Source organism: Varanus komodoensis, unplaced genomic scaffold (assembly GCF_004798865.1).
Source record: "Varanus komodoensis strain SLA01 unplaced genomic scaffold, ASM479886v1 scaffold1, whole genome shotgun sequence".
Lineage (NCBI taxonomy): Eukaryota > Metazoa > Chordata > Lepidosauria > Squamata > Varanidae > Varanus > Varanus komodoensis.
The window spans coordinates 42,246,093-42,260,864 of record NW_025335268.1 but is presented as its reverse complement, the minus strand read 5'-3'; the positions used below and the strand labels follow the sequence as shown (position 1 = coordinate 42,260,864).

The 14,772-nt window shown below is 43.4% G+C and overlaps 1 protein-coding gene across 2 annotated transcripts in view; it reads right to left on the bottom strand.

The window, feature by feature from the left end:
* The window catches only part of HIVEP2 (HIVEP zinc finger 2), a 150,317-nt gene extending 143,507 nt beyond the window's left edge, over positions 1-6,810 (bottom strand). For both annotated transcript variants that reach the window (XM_044423448.1, XM_044423473.1), the window contains exon 1: positions 6,282-6,810. The gene's annotated coding sequence lies outside the window, so the exon portion shown is untranslated. The remainder of the gene's footprint in view (positions 1-6,281) is intronic.
* Between the last annotated feature and the right edge of the window lie 7,962 nt (positions 6,811-14,772).

The window sequence follows — 14,772 nt, the reverse complement described above, 5'->3', positions numbered from 1 at the left end:
TTTGTGTGTGTGTGGGGGGGGGGGAGCAGGGATCTTGCTTGGAAGCCAGGGCAGACTTGAGGCAGTATCCCCCAAAACATTCCTTTTCATAGGTTCTTGGAGTGTCAGAGATGTGTGTGTGGGGAGGGGGGCGGTTTCTGCCTCTGTATTATCCACATTTGTGGAAGTGAGGGCAATCCAGGGCACATCAGCATCCCCAAGATGTTGGGGCCCCTGCTGTGCCTGCTTATCTGTCAAGCACACAAAAATTTTGACCAACATGCATTTTAAATGTATTGCGTGAACCCGGCCACTACTTCCCAGACTCACAGACAGCACACATCCTCTTTTGCTGTTGGCATGGGAGTCCCTTCTCACCTGGTTTTCATATAACCCTAAACTATTCTAGAGCAATTAAACATTATATCTGTATAGATTTGCATGTTTTAAACAGGAAAAATGCTATACTTTATTTACATATTATGCATGTGTATATCACAATATGTGAAAGGAGACACAGCTTCTTTGAATGATAGTGCCTGCCACCTAATTAAAGAAGTACAACTTTTTAGTTGATCAAAAGGTCCTTAGGGTGCAATCCTAAACTGGTCTACCAGCTATAGGGCTTTCTCTCGCTAAACATGCATCGGATTATACCCTTAATCAATCAACTCTTTCCGCCCTTTTGTAGACCCTTCAGCTCAACTGCCTTTCTGTCCCTCTTTACCTTGACAGCATGCTCCTGATCTTTTCCCTGAAATTACATCCCAGACTTTTACAGATTCAGACTGTTTCACCTTTGCAATCCTCAGCCTGCTTGCTCCCCTCACATCCCTGCTTCAGCAGCCAAACAGTGCAGCCAACAGCACATGCAGTTCCTCCTAGTCTTAGGTCATTGTGAGGTCTTCCTTAAACATATCGGCAGTTTGCTTCCAATAATGAAGCTGCGCTGCTTTATCAGCAGTCTAGCAACAAACCTTCCCACCCAACAGAAACAGAAAGAACACAAAAGAACAACGTACAGCTGACATAGCCAGCATGATGTAGCTTGAGTGATAGCTTGAATGTGGGAAAGCCAGATTTAAATCCATGTTTAGCAATGAAACTCATGGGGCATCCTTCTGTAACCCATAATCTCTGTTTCACCTACTATTCATTGGTGCAGCTAGATAATTTAGACCTTGGACTTAATAGCTTTACAGGAGATCCCTTTGGATGTTCATACATATTTACTTCAGTGATACATTCAACTTAAGTTTTATTTCCACCACACACACATGTACCATTCCACACTTTATATCTGCTTCTACAGTTAGGTTACAGCATAAAGGCAAATAAAAGATAGTTTGCCATCCCTGAAAGAAAAAATAAATACTTTGAGCATACTTAAAACTCACTTTTTAAAGTGAGTTTCACTATCACGCCCATGAAAATAAAAGGATACTTCCTTTGGTGCCCTACTTCTAAATGCATTTACTTAGGAGTGGCCACCATTTTGTAGTAGAAACAGGTATCTTTTTAACATTAAAGCAATACATTTGTAACCTTGTACATGCTCAGTTCCAACAGTAAATTATTTTTATAAGAAGGAATATCAAAAGGGTGCTGTGGAGATCAGAGTCAGCACAGTTGCCCCAGTAGACTCATGCCAGGCCAGATGCCAAAGCTGGCCTGCCTAATACCACCCCATTGCTCTCCAGGTGGTCATTCAGAAGGGGCTGGATTTGAGACTGCTATCCTGCCCTCACTGTCCTGCTGGGGCTACTGTGAAGCTCAAGTGTTATTCTGAAGTTCTTGCAAGAAGAGTGTAAAGTTAATTCAGTGGATGAATATGGAGGCTTCTTTATCTAGCAAGCAGGAAAAGATAGGTGGTTCCTCCCTCACCCACTTGCTATGAACAACAGTAATTTTCAGGCAATATTTGCACATGCTGCCACCATTTCTGTGTCCCATATTTTCAAATACCTATAAGGATTCTACACAAGGTCGCTTAGAACAACCTCTGGCACACCCATATAAACTATGTGGGTACAATGGCAAAGCAAGAAGCAGCAGCAGCAGCAGCAGAACTGGTACAGTGATCTTTTCTGAGCACCAAGAGATAGTTTCCCCCACCATACTGCTAGTATGCATTATACCCAACTGACTGTTCAAAGGTAAGATTGCCCAGGAAGATCGCAGAATACGTTTAAGTACAATTTAATTCTCAGTTGTGCACGTGTAGGTTGTGTGTGTAGACTGTTTGTGCATGTGGAGACTGACTCCAATAGGGAAGCCACAGACTTGAATTTGGAAGAGCTGAGCAGAATTGTCATGGATAATTCTGGAGGGCTTTCATTCATACAGTTGGTTGCCATAAGACTTGACGGCACATAGCAACAGCAATGGTTGCTTAGGAAAGCTCATTCTTTATAAAGTTTAAACCCACAGTATCAACACTGTCGTGATAATATTTGTAATCTCATTGTGATCATATGAATGAAAGAGGTAAAGCCAAGCTAAACCAAGCGTTATACCTTTAAAACTGCACTAGAAATACTGCACTGTAATGAAATATCCCAGTCCTGAGAGCCAGTGAGGCATCAGGTAGAGTGCAACTTGGGAGAGCTGAGTACTAGTCCCCACTCAGCTATGAGACTCACTGGATCACTTTGAAGCACATAAGCTGCCTTAGGTTCTTCAGAGGAAAAAGGGTGGGATATGAAGATAATGTTTTAAAGGTTTTAAAATTTCTCAGTAAAAACCTTTACCACAGAGGCATAGAGCACACCTGCCTTCTTATTTCTCAATGTTCATGTGGAAATGCCTATCATCGATAATAAAAGGTCATTTAAAATAAAAACTAGAACTCAGAAAACACATTTGGAAGTTATGACAGAGCCAGAATGCATGACACTGACCAGATGATTAAAAGAACTTTAAATACAAAGGTAATATCACCTTCATTATCAATATATGAATGCATCTGATACTACAGTTTTATGAAGCTGAAAACCTGATAAATGTTGACAATAGCTTGGTCAACATTTCACCTGAGTAATATATTTGACAACTGGTCCACTTTATCTTTACTGTAGTAAAGGAAGAATTTCCTTTCATTAACAGAAACCATTATTTTACCAATGTCAAGGCCCCACAAACAGTAACAATATAAACTTTTTGTTGACGGCAGACATTAGACAAAGTGAAATTCTATATACATTTACCCTGGAATGTAGATTTAAACAACAAAATAAGGGTAACAGTGTACCAGATCCTGCAAACTTTTGCACAGACAACATTTTGTTTACCTTAAAACAGAAACAAATGTGAATATCAACTGTACTCCTCCCTTGCAAGTTACCAGATATAATCCTAAATATGTTTAGACTGCAACAATAGTCCTATGAATGTCCTGCATCATATCTGGAGCATTTCGGAAGTTGGAAGATTTTTTTTCTGGCTAACACATGGAGAAAATGGTACACTTTATTTACCATACTGACACTAAGGTTCTAAAAACACGATCCTATGCAGGTTTTGACAGAAAAAAAGGCCAACACATCCCAGCATGCTCCAATGGAATGCTGGGAGTTTAAGAATTTTTTTCCAGGCTAAACATGCATCGGTTTTGGCCCTTATTTGCAAATCCATAAAAAACAAATTAAAACTTTAAGTTGCAACCCAGGTTTATCAATTTTGTAAGGAATAAGACACCAATTAATTCCTGTTACTTTACAAAACCTCTATAATCACATAGGAAACAACCAAATTCTAATAGCAATAGGATTTTTCCCAGTTAAATTACTATCTCCAGCTTTCTCTGCCAGATATACATTTCTGGGGGAAAAAATCAAATAGATGAATTAGATCTTCTTCCCCCATGCCCACTGAACACTACAGACTTTTTAAAAGATTGCATTAAAGATAAATAAAAACATAGTAGTGATATAATTTGAATGTTTAATTGAAAAGAGAATATATACAATTTAAAAGAAGCAGCGACATGATTCCTGTAGCACATGGGAAGAGTGGAAAAACACAAATATACAAATCTTAAATTAGGCCTCTAATTTTAATACTAAACAATTTTGCATATTTTCATTAGATCTATAATAAACAGAATAGCTATCATCTCCTCTATAGTTCATCCCTCTTCCATGCAGAAAATAGTAACATTTATTGCACCTGAGAAACCTTGCAAGAAGAGAAACATATATAGGAGCCTAAAGATTATAGGCATGTTTACCTGAAAAATAAACCTGGGGCCCACCCTACAGGAGGGATTTCCTCCTCACATTTTAATTTTCCATCATTTCAAAATACAATTCTAAGGGGAATCTGCAAGAACAGGCTCTGTCCATTCCTTCTTCTCCAGTTCCCCCAAAGGCGATATCAAGTAGTTCTTTCCAGCGCCTCTCTCAGGATCCATCTCCCACCCCTCACATTTCAATGGAGATGTTTTGAGGGCAGGAGATCATGTGGAGCAAGCATGGATGTGCGCGTTACATAATATCTAAACATCCATATGCACACCTATTATATAAGAAATACATTTCTCTGCAATGAAATAGTAGGGCGCGAGTGGAAGTAAGGGGTGGGGGGAGAGCGGAGAGAAAGATTTCGTTCTAAAGCCCTGAAGGGAGCCACTGTGCAGAAGCCGAGGGGAGAGAGGGAGCTCATCACATCTGCTTTCGCAGCAGCAGCAGCAGCAGCAGGCAGAGCCCCTTGTTAACCCCCTTCCTGTGGCTTTTACACGTCATGGAACATTCCCGGAACGGGCCAACGTTCCACCCACTTCAGGGAACAGACATAAAGGCGCAACACACAGAGATATCCTTCTCCTCACCCTGTCCGCCCTCCTCCTCCTCCTCCTCCTCCTCCTCCCCATGAACGCTCATTCTTCCCCCTCCCGCACAGCTGCCGCCGCCGCCGCCGCCGCCGCTACAAGCTTCCTCCTCAGCCCTCGCCAGGGGCTCCCACATGCCACCCCCTCCCCACAAGCCGCAAAGAGGGACGGGGCCAGCTCAGGCGGCTGCCAAGTCACCCTGAGCCCTGGAGCCAATGACTGGAATTCCTTCCGACGGCAACCCCTCCACCGCCCTTGGATGCAGCCCCTCCGCGAGGCAGGCAGGCAGGCAGGCGGGCGGGCCTGAGCGCACGGGTCTCTGAGTGTGCTAGCGCGCGCGCGCGCGCCTGTGCGAGTGAAAGAGAGAGAGCCAGAGAGAGAGAGCCCAGCGCGAGAGCGGGTCTGTCCTCCCCTTCACCTCCCCGCCAGCTACCTTGAAATGGGCAGAGCGGTGCCTCAGCCGAGCAGCAACAGAAGCCGCCGCGTCCCCTCCTCGGAGCTCGCGCTCTCCCCCCCCACCTTCCTCCGCCTCCTCAGCTGCTCATTAGTAACCATGCACATACTTCTTCCCCACAGGAGGAGATTACGCAAGGCAGCCTGCTCCTAATCTGCATACACTTACATGCTGGGTATTCCCCACATTCCCTAGCAGTAGGCCACTAGCGAAGACTTTCCCCTTTGCGCGCGCGCGCACACACACACACGAGAAAAGATACCGGCGGAGGGAGGAGAAGAGAAGGGAAGGGGGGGCAGGATTTTCTGCTGTTGGGGGGAAGGGAAAGGGAGGCGGTTCCTGACTAAGGTTGCCAGATCTGAACTTCTATACACAAAGCAAAAGAGAGAGAGAGTCACACGCTGGCTGGGACCCGAGGCGGCTTTTCTTTCCACGGCATTTTACAGAGCTCCGAGATGGCTCTGCAACTGGGGGCTACCATTAGTCAACCCACGTTGCACCTCCGGACAGAGGGAACATCCCTTCGTTGGAGGGGAGGGGGAATTGCGACAAACCTTGTTCCCAGCGCCCAAGTGAAAACGGGCTTGACGACGACAACATAAATCCCCTCTTCTCTCTCAGACACACTTTTGAATGGTCCAGCGGGAGGAGGGGAATAATACCACACGAAACACACACAAGTCATCCTTGACCACTCCCTTTTCACATACATACATGCATGCACACGCACCCGGGAAATCTCAACCTCCCCCAAGAATTGCCCCGAAATGCAGCAAGTTGCTGCATGTTATTAAACGGGTCTCCTTCCAACATAGACGCGCAACTCAGCAAGCACTTGCTTTCCTATTCCCGAAAACAGACGATCCACCAATGAAACAGTCTCTTCCCCTCCAGTCATCAACATCAAGACCACCTCAAAGGACTGTCAGTTGCTTCCTCACCACCAGCAGCTCTCAATCGGGAGGGGGGATATAAAAAAGGAGGGACGGGGAGGCAGCCGTCTTTGCAGCAGAAGCTCACCTGGGAGTCACCAAGGAGGAAAACCCTCGAACTGGCGCCGATGTTGTCGTTGACTGGACCGTGTGTGATTTCTTGTTGTTCCCTTACTAAGCGCGGGGCTGTGGTGAGGTGCCTTGCAGGATTGCTTTATATAGCGGCCGATAGAGATATTCCTACAGCCAAAGGGCGTCTGATTCGTGTGTTTCTGTTCAGATGGATCATCCTCTTGCTTTGCGCTTTCGCTTTTGCCCCTTCTCTCTCTCTCTCTCTGGTTAATTCGATTACAAAACAAAAAAAATCTACACACGCTTGTCTCTAGATTAAAGGACAGGCCGAGAAGCCGCAGTTGTCGAGTGTCTGTGTGTGTGCGTGTGTGTGTTTTTCCTCTCCTCTGGATGATAGGAGCCTCTGATCTGCAGACAGACTGGGTTATTCCTGGCACCACTTCCCAGAACAGAAGTTACAAGGGGAGAGCGAGCGAGGGGAGAGCTCAGTCAGTGATGTCATCGGATCCCCCAGCGCGTCCCAGGGAGGGAGGGAAGTAGGCTGAACCAGAAGATCCAGTTCGAGAGAGCCACGGAGGGTTCGTATGCGCGCGCGCGCGTGTGTGTGTTTGACAGACGGAGTGTGTATGAGAGGCGCACCGTGCAAGGCGGGGAGAGGAAGGGGGCGGGGCCTCTCCGAGCGCCGCGAGTCTCTCTCCTCGGTCAGGGGAGATCTCGCTTCCTCTTCCCTCCCCCTCCAGAGGGAACTCCCCGGAGAGCCGGTCTCAACTTGCCATGCAAAAGTTGTGCGTCTTCCCAGCTTGAGAATTTCCTTTAAGGATGTGGGTGGGATCCTCTTTCCCGCTGCCCCCTTTCTCCTCCTCCCCCTGCCCTCCTCCCCCCTTTGGGTTCTTTCCTTTCCCGTTCTCCACCTCCCCCGCCTGGCCAAGGTCACATTATCTGTCGGAAGAAGAGCGAAATGAAAAAGGAAGAAAACAAAACCAAACAAAAGCCGCGCTGACGGCATTCCTGCGGCATTTTTGAAGCTCGTCTTTTGCAGCTGCCCCGAGTGTCAGCCTCTGATTTTACGAATCGCTGGAATTCAGTGATCCGTTTCCCTCTCCTCAAGTTTTCTTGCTGTTTGAGGGACCGCGCTGCTTTTGTTCGCTTGTCTTACACAGTTCTTAGCATGTGATAAAAATCGGTAAAATAAAATATCATCTGATAACCTTTGAGCAGGTCCATATCGGAATCCGGTATGCGTTTCCAGAAGGAAATTATTCTGTTGGGGTTTTCTGCTTTCTTTGGCCGTGATTACGAACTGTTTTCATTTGGCTGTCTGAGTATCTGAAAAAAAACAATCCCTGTTTGAAAAAATATAATCGGAGAATGGGTTTGATTAAAGAACAATCCTTTAAAAAGTCTCAGTCGTGTCGCTGTTTGATAAAATCGTCTGGGTGACGTTCACCGAGGAAGCAAATGTAAGACGGCGCACATGTGATAAACTGGTAATCAGCGGATCTCAAGGGGCTGCTACGGCAGTCAATCAAAACAGGATGATATTTAGAGTTTCTTGTCAGCCTGCACGGGGCGACCTGTGAGCCAATCAACGTTTGCAGCGTTTTACATCCGCTGGGCTCGCCACTAGTCCTAACGCAGAGTCGGTGTGCGCGGTGGAATACGGCGAGGTCGGGCTTAGCGCGAGACTCTTGAGCTGGCAGAACTGGTGTGTTCCGGCCACGCGCACGTACACCGGCCAAGAGCAGCTTCCCCGCATATGCCACAACACGCAGAAGATCTGATGCACTTGGGGGTGGATCCCTGAGGCTTGGGCGTGAGGTTCACGGGAAAGTGGTAGACAACAGGGTGTCCAGATGACATTGGCTTCTCTGTGACTTTTATTCTGTGCATGAGGAAGAGTGATAGCGGTGTAAAAGTCTTACCTGGAAGTACCCTCAGTTGTTGCCACTTTGGTGTAAAAAAGACAAAACCAAGCCTAGATCGAAGAGCCTTGCAGCTTTTCTATGGTTCCCCTACCCCAAAGAACCCCCCCCCCAAAAAAAACCCAGGCAATGCACAATTTATCCTTCTCTGTGTAACTTTAGTAGTCCAGTGTTGGATCAGAGGTATAGTGCAGTCCAAAGACATAGCTGCAATGTGGTAGTGAATTTGAGAGGTAACTCCATATGAAAATCACAAGTCAATGTTTTTCTATCACTGCTGCATTACAAAACACTGGGTTAGAGACTTGTTTGTTAATTATATTATGGAGCTGTGCAATATGCACTGTTGATTCAACTCTTACTACCTATTTTGAGACTCCTGTATGAAACTAACAGGAAATGTATACTGTAATATTTGAATTGGAAGCCCTGCTAGTTCTTTTATTTCTGGGAAATTTTCAGCTTCTTACCGTTTTTACACATCCTGCCAAAGTTTGGAGTTTACTTCTGTAGAGTTGTAATTTAAAGCCACCACCTCAAATTAGAGTTTAGGCATACTGCCACAAGCTTGGACTGGTAGTTCCAAAGAATTGCAGTCTGTTTGTTCATACCAAAAGCATTTCCTGGACACAGGAAATGCAGTCTCCTCAGGGATTGGTCCTGGATGCCTATAATAATAGCAAGTATCCAAATTTTCTGTGAATGGGTGTGTGGAAAGTTGCAGTTCTGGGGAACACCCTCCGGGAACTGTAACTTCAGGCAGCAGCCATTTTGAGATCCTTTATATTCAGAATTGCGCAGGGTTAAAGCAAGTTTGTTTGTTCCACACTTCACTCCCCTGTGGCATCATTTTATACCGTATGATGTAATATATGTTACATGGCATTAGAAATGCAAGTGAAACAAAAATGGCCCAACTAAATCTTCCAGAAAATGTGGGTGTTTAAAGGAAACTCTGATGAGAACTGGAGTAGATGTGAACAAATATCTGAGTTGCACTGCATTTCAAGTGTTAGCTTGCAAATGCCTGGATGTTTGTGTTGTCATCAGGACTGCTTCATAAAAAGTCACAGTTAAACTTTAATGTAATTGTCCCTGTCTGTACTACATTTCCCTGTGCCCTTTCTGCTTACAGCTTCCCTTCCAATACAAGCTAGGATAGCACTTTATGCATCAGAAGAAGTAGACCCTAGTGCACAATGCTTATATCTGAGATCTTCAACACAGTGCTCATGGACATCATTTTTGTCCAGGGGCACTTTCTTTGGTATCTATCATTCTCCCTATTCCACTGCTGATTTTTTAAAAATGTAAGTTGTTTTTACTTTAAAAAAACACTGCTTAAAAACTGGAAAATTGGCATGCTGCCTGTATGGGCCCTTTGAGCATTCTTAGAAAAAATAAAGTGATAAGCTGGGTATGTCTTAGAGGACTAGAGAGGTCACAGATCAGTGTGTGAATCCACATTTTGCCTGTTGTAGAAGGGTGAGGCAGGTAGGTAGGCATGGTCCTCTGTTAAACAATGTGTGTATGTGTGATTTAAAGAGTGTGTGTGTTCCTCTGAGGATCACCACTTTACTTTCTGTGAAATGGGTATTTTGATGTACTTTGCAAAAGCAAGTACAGTGGTACCTCAGCTCACGAACACCTCAGTTCACGATCAAATTGGGTCACAAACAGAAATTTCAAAAAAAAATTGCCTCAGTTCATGAATTCCACATTGGGTGATGACCCAATGTATCAGTTTGATACACTCTCAGAATTCCAAAGGCACCACAGAGAACCCTGGCTTACGCTGCAATAGATCTGTAAGTCTTTAAAGTTTTTCCATTTTAAGTAAAGCACATAAGGAGGATGAGAGACTGCAGCCAACAAAATTATGCCAAGAAAAAAATAAGTATTTTAAAGTTTTGCTCCTTTGATGGCAATGTAGATACACATTCAAGTTTTGGTCAATAATTTGAAATATTACACATAAAAGCCCCAAATTCTTTATTTGCACTTAAGAGTGAAAAAGAACACAAGGACCCTTATTCAAAACTGCACAAATCAATTAGAGGTATATAAAAGGATGTTAAAGATTACATAAAATGTGACACAAAATCATAGTAGTAAAATCCAGACTACCATAAAGTATTAAACCCTGAAGTGGACTGGGGAAAAGAAGTGGCCAAAAAGCACTAAGGAGGGATGTGGAGCAATAGAAAAACACAAGGGATGGTATCTAGTGGCAGTAAACAACAAGGACCATTGTGCTTATGCGGCTGACGTAGTGCTTTTGTAAGCAATCTCCAGTGCAATGCAGAAAGCATAAATGACATGATGGGTTTTGCCATTAGATAACAGCCATTGATTTTAGAAAAAAATGAAAATACTGTAAACTTCTCAAAACTTAAGACAGACAATGTTGAAGGAAAGGGAAGCCTGAGTATTAAATAAAATAGAGAAAGAGACCCAATTAGAAAGAAGTTCCACAGAGGTATGCTGATCTCACCAAAACCTCTGATGGTGGTGTTCTTCTCAGAGCCTATGTCATAGAGTCGTGATGAAACTGATATTGCTGTACATCTTATAAGGTGCAAACCTCAGGACTGAACCTGAAGGTATTTCTAATAACTAATGTCAGTGACAGAGCTTGGGCTACATGTTTCCTTGGACCGTTACAAGCATGGGTGCCTATGCTACCAGCCCACCTTGAGACCCTTATGGATCTAGATGGCTTCCTGACATTTTAAATACAAACTGAATGCAATCAAACTCTGGCTAGATCACATCTAATCTTCTATGACAGCGGGAGAAAACCTTCATAGACCTCTGGTTGTGAAGGCTTGGAAGCTCAGCTGGCTACAATGTCCAAGAATGCATTTTATCAGTTTAGGGTGATTTGAGGGAAATTAAGTGGCAAAGTGCACAAGAAAATCAGTTGCCCCTGCCTCTGGAACGGATTATCATCATGAGTTCATCCAGCTGTATCACTACAACTCGTTAGCAATACTTACTTGTTTTTTCCACCTGTTTCCTGATTGTGCTCCTTTTTTACACATAGTGCAATATGCAGTGCTGTGCAGAAATATTTGCTCCCTTTGATTTTTCTCTATTTTGTTGTTATAACTCAGAATTAATTGGCACTGCTATCACTTGATGTACACAAGAGACTCAACACTGTGAAGATGCAGAATATTTTTTATTGTGGCACAGAAGTTAAATTAACAAAAACAAATGAACACTTGTTGCTTACATAACTATTTACCCCATTTTTTGTGCCATGCCTCAATGAACCTACAATCTCCAGAAGATGCATACTGTAGTTGGAGTCCACCGACATGCAGATCTAGTACTACCTGATCTCCACTTAAATAGACCTGTTCCTGGAAGGCCCCAGAGCTTGTTGGAGAGCATATCTAAACAAACAGTATCATGAAGATGAGCTATCAAAACAATTCTGAGATGAACTTGTGCAGATGAAGTAGTCAAGGTTGGGCTATAAAAACATCCCAAACTACGAACATCTCCTGCAGCACTGTTAAATCCATTATTAAAAAGTTGAAAGAACATGGTTGACACATGAGTCTGCCTAGAAAAGGGTGTCCATGTAAACTCAGTAACCTGGTAAGGAGAGCATTAATCAGAGAAGTAGCCAAGAGGTCAGTGGTAACTCTGAAGGAGGTAGAGAGATCTGCAGCAGAGATGGGATAAATTGTCCATGGAACAGCTATCACCTGGACACTCTGCAAAGCCGGGCTTTATGAATAATGGTGAGAAGAAGGAAGCAAAACCATATCAAAGTTTATATGGAGTTAGCAAAAAGGTCTGTGAGAGTCATAGCAAACGTGTGGGAAATCGGTTCTCTGGTCTGATGGGATAAACACTGAACTTTTGGACCTTGCTGCAGAAAGCTGTGTGGTACAAAGCCAAGAGTGAAGGTGGCATAAGCATCATTTTGTGGGGATGTTTTTCTTCTACAAGAATAAGGAAATTGATCAGGGAAAAGAGCAAGCTGGATAAAGCCCAACATGCTGTAGTGTTAGAGTGTTGGACTGAGATCCAGGAGATCTGGATTCTAGTCTCACTCAGCCACAAAGCTCACTGAGTGAGCTTGAGCCAGTTACTGGCTCTGTGCCTAACCTTTCCCACAGGGTTGTAAGGATGAGATTGAGAGAAGGATTGTGTAAACCATCGAAGGGAAAAAAGAGAGATAAATTGTAGAGGGAAGCTTGTTTCTGCCTACAAGGGACCTGAGACTGGGACAGATGATCACTTTCCAGTAAGACAATGACCAAAAGCAACATTGGATTAGTTTAAAACAAGAACCTGAATGTATTAGAAAGCTGACACAATAATCAGATTGAGAACTTGTGGCAAAACTTGAAAGTTGCTGATCACCAACCACCCCCATCCAACTTGGCAGTGCTGGAGCAGTTTTGCAGGAAGAATGGGCAAGCATTGTAGGATCCAGATGGATAAAGCTGACAGAGACCTACCCAAGAAGACTCTCAGCTGTAATTGCTGCCAAAGGTGCTTCTACCAAGCACTGACAAAGTCCCTGTTCATTTTTGTTTACTTAACTTTATTGCCACAATATAAATTATTTTGCACCTTAACAGTGTTGTGTATCTTGTGTACATCAAGCAGCAACAATGCCAATGACATCCATTTCAGTTCCAGGTTGTAACAACAAAATGTGGAAAAATCAAAGGGGCTGAATATTTCTGCAAGGCACTGTTACCTGGATGAGACAGACAAATGGATTTGAACAATTTGCATGTGGAGCGCTTTATATAAATGTGCCATAACGATTCTGAGGATATTTGAGCCACTCCCCATTCTCCAGTTCTGGGATGATCCAATTACATTATTAGAATCTTCTTAAATAAGGTGAAGGGTGAAGGAACTTGGCAAAGAAGAATTAAGATGAAGAGACATGCTACAGTGCTTGCATAGCAATGGCTTCATCAAATAATTTGCACGATGAGCTGTGCTGCTCTTCTGGTGCTTTGCATTCCAAAAGCAAGTTTTCTTGTGAAAAAATCTATAAAAATTAAGTTAGTTATACACAGGACTAACCTATGCTACATGAATCTGTGTTATTATTAGACAGTAATATAGCAGTGGTGAAAATGGCATCTAGCACAATAGTCAACGAATAGAGTCCTTGGGTATTGAATTTTTAATGGAGAAAATAATTTTAAGGTCCCTAGATTCTGAAAAAGTTGAATTTAAGGAGCATGTGTTTTACTTGTCAGATTGTTGCATGAGAGCTGCTTGAAAAAAAACTGCCAAACCATTGTAGAAAATGATTTTCAAAAAGCACCAAGTCATTAAGAACACTTCAAATTTAGGGTAAATGGATCTCCTGGGTGCCACCAGTAGATTGTATTGAATATTCATTTTCCATAGATTCTCTATGGGGAAAAAAGACCATTTAGAAATGTACTGGTGAAAAAAATGCAGACAATGGGTTTGGGAAGAATGATATACATGGTAGCAAAAGGACATGGTGAAGTCACCCAGATTTTATGCTTGATAGGGAAAGTAGGAAAAGGTATGGAAAGAATTGCAGGCAATGTTATAAACGCTTCATAAGAAATGTGAGATGGTGCTTTCTGTAATGCTGGGATTTTTCTAATTAATTTCTACTAAACCTGTGTAGCTATCTTTATATTCAAATACAAGTACCACTTGGCACTTGAATTTGGGTATAAGTGCAGCCTAATCGAATTTATTCAAGTGGAATTTATTCAACTTCAAATGGAATTTGTAGAAACAAAATAAACACACTAAAACTAAGTGTAAATGTAATATGAATATAAGGAGAGCCCTGGCAGACCCTAGCATTCTGTTTTCACCATGGACAACCAGAGTCCTCTGTAAAGTTTATAAACAAGGCGCAAAGGCAACAATACCCCCTATAGCTTGCCTCATCCTTGCAATAGACATTCAGAACTTGCTTGTGGTCCATTAATTGCCCATGCATACTTCCAGACAAAGGTTCCTAACACAAGTGATCGAAAGAGGTTATGGATCTATTCCATCTTTCTGTCCTTTACAGATTAGCTGTGGAAAGAAAATAGGTAGAAGGTGTGAGGCAGCATGCAAGGGCCGTAAATGGAAGCTGGTAGTGCCTAGGCCTCCAGTAAAAATCTATGAAGGAGGCAAGGTGACTGTACATAGAAACTTAGAAACAGAGCGAGTCAGAAGTGGTCTCCCAGGCCATCTAGTCTGACCCCGGCTCCTGCTGGCTCCACTCATGACATGCCTGTACAATGCAAGCCTCATCTGGAATCAACAATATTGAGATTGCCATTCATAATAACAAGAAGGGCACACAGCCTTTTTAAAAAGAATTAAGGATTGTGCTGTTAGGTTTTCCGAGGGGTTTCCTACTTATACCAAACCAGCTTTCTCCAACCTGGTGCCTTCCAGAGGTGTGGGACGAGAACTCTCAGATATCCAAGCCAGCAGGGGCTAGGAATTAAAGCAGTTGTAGCTCAATATATCTGGATTTGGGAAATATTTAATAAACCAAGAGTATGGGAGAGGGGAGCAATCTTAAGCCCTTCCCACACCACCTGGCTCCAACAGCAG